Source organism: Triticum aestivum, chromosome 1D (genome assembly GCF_018294505.1).
Source record: "Triticum aestivum cultivar Chinese Spring chromosome 1D, IWGSC CS RefSeq v2.1, whole genome shotgun sequence".
In the NCBI taxonomy this organism is placed as follows: Eukaryota; Viridiplantae; Streptophyta; class Magnoliopsida; order Poales; family Poaceae; genus Triticum; species Triticum aestivum.
In genome coordinates, this window is record NC_057796.1 from 337,566,883 (window position 1) to 337,573,989 (window position 7,107).

The window sequence follows — 7,107 nt, forward strand, 5'->3', positions numbered from 1 at the left end:
CCAGAGGGCGCATTTCTTTGACACAGGCAGCGAAGTCCTTTTGATCAAATGCATTGTCGTCTTCCTTCAAGCTTGGGTACCCGGTAGGTACCTCAGACGGGTCTAGCTCTGGTAACCATGCCTTGGCCCGGCTCAAAGCCGTCATGGCACCGGCTCTTGCAGATGACCGCTTCATTTCATCCATCCTAGCAGGCAGCACAGAAAGTTTTTTCAAGACATCTATCAAAAGAGTAGGTGCTTGATTGGTTGGAGAAATAGTAGCCAGTGCACGCTGAGCTCCAGTATATAGTTGTTCAACAAGAGTGTAAACAGCTTTGAACTTCACAAGCATATCCTGGTTCAGGTTGCTGCTCCTGGGACCTAAGTAAATCACAGATTGGTTAGAGGCGGTTTATACTATTAAGGAAAAGATTCACTTTTGATGCTTATGAAGGCGACTCACCAAAGATAGCAGAAACCATCTGGGATACACGGTGTTTTAAACCGGTGAGTTCAGTGGTCACCTCTTGAAGACCGGCCTCCACTTTTTCAGCTCATTGCATCAAAGCAGTCTTCTCTTCAGCCCAAGTGTTTCTCTCTGCCTCAAAACTGGTCTTCAGCTTTTCCGTCTCAGCCACGCAAAATTCGAATTTTGAATTGGCCTTCCGGGTCTCAGCTTCCTGATTTTCCAGCCGGGTCTTTGCATCAGACAATTGTGATTGCAAATCAGCAGTGGCAGCCTGTACAAGCACAAGAATTTCAAAAACATTCATATCCGGGTTATAGAAGTATAAGTCCCAAGCACTTTGCAAGCAATAGTACTTGGCACTTGGGGGCTAATGCCTGTCGAAAATTTCTTCATACAAACGGCTCATGTGAATAAGTCCCAAGCACTTTGCAAGCAATAGTACTTGGCACTTGGGGGCTAATGTCTATTGCTCGTGTCTTATTACTACTTTATAATGACCCGGTTGTGTGCTGTAAACAATCACAGCCGGCTCATGGGGGCTACACAGATAAGCTCTCTTTTATAAACAATGGTAAACAGGACCAGCTCATTCATGCTGATTAAACCGGCCCTTGGGGGCTACGAATGCAATGTTAATTGATGAATCCGGCTTAATTATAAAAGTACAAGCCGGCTTTGGAAGGATTCTACTACAGATGTTCACAGTTCTGCTAAGTCTACAGCCTATTCAATCTTATCATAACAAGTAGACTTGGGGGCTGGCAGGATGTATATAATTTATTTAAGCGGGACCCTCAGTTAGCTTGGTCACCTTGGCCTTCTTGCTAGGCTTTGCTTGTCCACTGCACGGGTTGTGACAAGTCAGTATAGTTATAAGAGTATAAAGAGGTACAGAATAAAGTTGATTATTGTTACCCAGGGGCAGTCTTGAAAGCCGGCAGCTGGGTCTGTGATGAATCGCCAGAGGAAGAACGAGAAACCTCCTGGTAGTTTGAATCAGAGGAATTGAGTGGCTGGCGAAAGAGACCCTCCAGTGGGTAAAAAGAAGTTAAGTTTGGAAGGACCTCGTTTTGGCGTTTCCGTGGAACCGGAGTATTCGGTAAGCCAGAGGACAATTCTTCACCTCCGTTGTTCCGAGTCTGGCGCCGGTTCTTGTCCTGTTGTTGCTTCAAAAGAATGTGAGGATCCAAATGAGCTAAGGGGTGTGAAACCCTTACTTTCCGGGTTACTCGTCGAAATTTTTGTCTTGGAAAAGGCTCTGAGTCGGAGGAAATAATAGTTACCTCTTCTTCAACTGCTTGGCTGGCCTGAAAGTGCGTTATATCAACTAGAGGGGGGTGAATAGGCGATTTTTACGAATTCTTCACTGAGGAATTTGCCAGTGAGGAAATTCCTTGGTGAAGAACTACTTGCAGCGGAATAAGTACTCAAAAGTATGCATAGCAGAACACAAGCATGGTCATCATGATGAAATGAAGACAAGCACAGAGTACAGAAGCGTAAACACAGGATAGCACAGGATGAAGACAAACAGACTGAAGAAATTGAACTGAGGAAATTGAGAAAGTCTTCAGTCAAAGTCTTCAAACACAGATATGAAGAAATGAAAGAGTTGAGGAAATAGAACCAGTAGGCTTGGTGAAGACAATGATTTGGTAGACCAGTTCCAACTGCTGTCTCAGTTGTACGTCTGGTTGGAGCGGCTAGGTATTTAAAACTGAGGACACACAGTGCCGAACACCCAGTCCTGAACACACAGTCCAGGACACCTAGTCCTCACCGTATTCCCCTTGAGCTAAGGTCACACAGACCTCGCCCAATCATTCGTGGTAAGTCTTCAGGTGACTTCCGAACCTTCACAAACTCGGTCACTCGGCGATCCACAATTTCCTCTTGGATGCTCTAGACCATGACGCCTAACCGTCTGGAAGAAGCACAGTCTTCAAAGGTAACAAGCGTCGGATCCACGCAGGATCAATCTCTTTAGTGATGCTCAATCACTTTAGGTTTGTGGGTGTTTGGGTTTGGGTTTTCCTCACTTGATGATTTTCGCTCAAAGTCCTCAGAGGATGGGATGCTCTCAAATGACAAGTGTCCGTTTCTCTCGGAGCAGCCAACCAGCTAGTGGTTGTAGGGGGCGGCTATTTATAGCCTAGGGAGCAGCCCGGCATGATAAGACATAAATGCCCTTATATGATATGACCGTTAGGTGGGTAGATATTTTGGGATAGCTGGCGCATAGCACAGCAACGGTCGCAAATTTGAGTATCAAATTCCTCAAGGCTATCATGTTCCTCACTGTGTAGGCAATTCGCACTAGCGAATTCCTAACTCCTCAGTCAGAACAAATTCCTCAGAGACCAGAAGAACTTCGTCTCTGTCACTGAAGAATATGACTGAACTGTATGAGATTTCCAATGGCTTCACTCGAAGGGATTGGTAGGTGTAGGATTTTGAGTTGAGCATCACATGGAAATTTTTCCTTAGTATTTCCTCGACCCCCTTTAACAGTACGGTGTTTCCTATGACTCAAGAAAGAGAAAATGAAACTACGTAAACAAAAGTCTTCACGCTTCATGTTCCTCAAATGAATACCAAGTCTTCAAGGTCACACCAATTTCTTCACTTTCAAAGTCTTTAGAAAGTCTTCAGAAATCCAAAGTCTTCAGTCGAAGAACTTCATTTTTAGGGGTCGACTTTCTCTGTAAATATCAAACTCCTCATAGACTTATAGACTTGTGTACACTCATAAACACATTAGTCCCATAACCTATAAGTCTTCAATACACCAAAATCACTAAGGGGCACTAGATGCACTTACATGGCCTCCATGTCATCCTGAGAGCAATCAATGTCAATAATATAATTGAAAAAGGAGACAAGAGAGTCAAGGGCTACCTCCGACTCAGAGGTGTCATCTAGATCAAACATGTCAGAGGCAGTTGGTTTCTTCTTATGCTTCTTGGTAGTTTTCTTGGCGGCTTTCTGGGCAGCCCTGGCCTTCTTGGTGGCTTCATGGTCGTATTTTGCCTTTCAGAAATCAGATTTAGCCTGTGGAAGTTAGCAAAGTTGAGTTAATACAATATTTGAATAATGAGATAGAAGTAAGATAAGTTAAAGACTCACATCTGGCGGCGGGTTAAGTTTGCAAAAGGGTTTAGACCCACTTTGCTGCAGTCGTCGGAATCTTCATTCAGAAGAGTTTTTGTCATCTCAGTAATTGCATCATCAGTCAAACGCAAAGGGCTGTGGCGTAATGGATCCTTTGTGCCGCCTGTATATGTACACATTAAGCTGGGCCGGCGGCTCAAGGGTATGATCCGCCACGACTCCCAGCACCGGACCAAATCAATGCCAGTTAAGCCGTTCCCCAGCAGGGCCTTGACCTTCGCCATAGTGGGGGCAAGCTTCTTACATTCAGCAGCGGTAAGTTTTTCAGGAAGAGGATGCTTCGGGTCAAGGGGTTCAGCACAGTAACCCGACAATGGATTCTCGTCAGCCGGAGAGGTATCCTTGCAGTAAAACCATGTCTGGTTCCAATCCTTGGGGTGGCTCGGCAGGCACGCATAAGGGAAGATGGCATCTCTTCTGCGTTGAATTGAGATTCCGCCAAGTTCCAAGCTGGGTCCGTTCGTAACCTCGTTCTGGCGGTTTAAATAAAAATATTCCCTAAAGAGTTCGACGCTGGGCTCCTCTTGAAGGTATACTTCGCAGAAGACTTGAAAGTTGCAGATATTTGACACGGAATTGGGTCTGATGTCTTGGATGGAGTTGGAAGAAGTGCAGAACAATTAGGAAAAACTTAGAGCCGGGTGGTGAGAAGCCCCGGTTCATGGGATCAGTGAATACAGTGACTTCGCCATCCTTTGGCTAAGGTCTTTCTTCGCCTGGTTCACGGGCACGATAATGCATAACACTCTTTGCGGGCAAGTACCCGATTTTTACAAAGTCTTTGAGTGAGCCCTCAGTGATGACGGAGGGAACCCAATTGCATGTATAGACTGTCTTTGGCGGCATTGTGAAGAGAGAAAACCTAAAGGAAAGGAAAATTTTGCTGGTTCAAATCAGTTTGTGAAATCACAAGTTAAATAGTTACAGTATATATTCAGAATGGCGGCTTAAATAAGGACTAATGATATATGAGTAATTATAAGCCGGTGATGTAAGCCGCCATGACAAGTACTGGCATTCAAGATCTGACAAGAGCAAAATTTTGCTAAGTGTTGGGACAAACAGGTTTCACAGATTGGAGCTATAAGATTGGATCTGGAGCTATTCAGAAAAATGGAATAAAATCTAAACCTAAGGTGGCGGCAGCAAAGAAGTGGGGATGCCTAGATGAGATCTGTTGCTATGAGGATATAGTCTAATATTGCAAAACAAGTGCTAAAACGGCTACCGCGCAAGGTTTGTATCGTCTTCAGATCAAAATTATGCAATCTAAGAAAGAATGGGAAGAACGGTGATGAACACCGACGAACAGAGAAACCCTAACACAGATCTATGAAGAGGAAAGGGGAAGACTTACCGACGATGGTTGACAGCGGAGGAGTGTCGCGACGTTCTGATTCGTTCAGGGCGATGCAGCGGCCGAAGTTGAGGCAGTGAATGAAGGTTGACGACGGCGGAGCTCGGGCGCGCTGGGGCGTTGTGAGAAGGACGAAGACGAGAAGGATAAAGGGGGAGAGTGAAAAGAGGACCCGTGGCCCCTATTTATAAGGCTAGAAGGATAAGTGGCATGCACGGGAATCGAGGAGACAAGAAAATGGATATGTGACGGCGCGGACGCCTCGATTTTTGGAGGTTCGGTAAAGGAAAAGATTTATTAAGATTTGGGCCATATATAACATTAATAACAGGTGACGTCACAGCGGGTTACCGCAATTACAGGAGATGATGTCATGGCGGATTACAAATAACACAGGAAGATGAAGAGGGATTATTTCTAAGTGTTGAAGATTGACATGAACAAGTTCAAATCAACTCGGGGCCTAATGTTGGGGATATGACTACTGGATATGACCCGCCCAGGAGGGGCCGGATCATCCCAATGGCGGTTCATCTAAATGAAGCCCAAGAGTATATTGAAGATGGCGGTTCATAAGGCAGGCTTGTTAAAGGGCCCAAACCCGAAGGCGGCTTAAGGCCCGTAAGTGTAAGCCATGTATATGTAAACATGTATTGTAAGGCATGTAAGATAAGTCACCGAGCCGGACCTTGAAGAATATCAAGTTGATGAAGGAGCGTCAGCGTTGTCAGGGTCGTTTGTTGTAGTAGGGCCTGCCGCGGTGTTGTCCAAGTCCTCATGTTCATCAGTGTCACGTGATGAAGAATAGGAGCTGGCAACCAAGGAAGGAACTTTGACCTTCTTGTACTTCTTCGGAGGAGGTGCAGCCCATTCAATATCTTCCTTGAGACCCATTTTCTTCAGATCTTCTTCACCATATATGTGCGACAGAACAGCCTAGGTGCGGTTGAGGGTTTCATGAAGGTAGTAGTGGTTTTTCTTCACTGCATTGTGGGTAGCAGTCATGTTGTGAAGAATTGAACCAAACTGACGTTTGACCCATTTATGATTGCGATCAACCTTCTGGTGAAGACTGAGGAGAAGCTCACAGTCAGTCATCACCCTGGGTGCTGTGCCTTGAGGATTTTGCTTGGGTGCGTTGGCGGCAGAGTCATGGGTGGCAGAGTCATCATTGGTGGAGTAGGATGCAGCCTTGCGAAATTGACCATCCAATGGACGAATGCCTTCATCAATTACAGCCGTAGCCTTGCCCTTTTCATCAGCTGAGGAAAATGTCCGTTTGAGGACTTCAATCGGGGGCAAGTAGCTGCAATGGTTCAGTGTATCAGCTTTGTAGTTGAGTGAAGACCTTGTTCTGATGAATCTCATAATCCACGGTGCATAAGGCTTCAACTCAAATGGTGACATTGCGACATTGGCCAGAGTCCTCATGAAGAAATCATGGAAGTTGACGGGAACGCCATGAATGATATTGAAAAGCAAATTCTTCATGATGCCAACGACTTCTTCTTCATTCGAGTCGTGGCCCTTGATAGGACTCAATGTCTTCGTCAGAATGCGATAGACAGTCCGAGGCACATACAACAATTCCTTCACAAGGAATTTTGTTCTTGGGGCCTGACGTGGCCTCAAAGGCTTCATCAGCACTTGCATACAGTGATCGGTAAGCTCAGGTTCATTGTAGACGCAACAAGCACCTTCAAGGGGCGGACTGAGAGGAAAATCATGAAGCAATTCAGTAGCTGGTGCTTTGTAGTGAGTGTTTTCAGACATCCAGTCCAGCACCCATGAATTCACGTCTTCAGAGTTGCCGGTGATGTGCAGAGTTGCATAAAATTGAAGAATTAGCTCTTCATTCCAATCACATATGTTAGTGCAGAAATTTAACAGTCCAGCGTCGTAGAGAACACTGAGGACTGGCCCGAAGCATGGCAGAGATTCCATATCCACATGAGGAATGTGCTCATGATCGAAGACTTTGTCTTTGTTGAACAGCACTGAGGAATAGAAATTTGCCTGGCTGGCAGTCCAGAAACGCCTCTTCCCTATGCGAGCAGAGTCATAAGGGGTGTAATCAGTGAAGAATGTGTGCTCACCGAAGAAATCACCAGCCTTGAATTTTTGCTTCCTT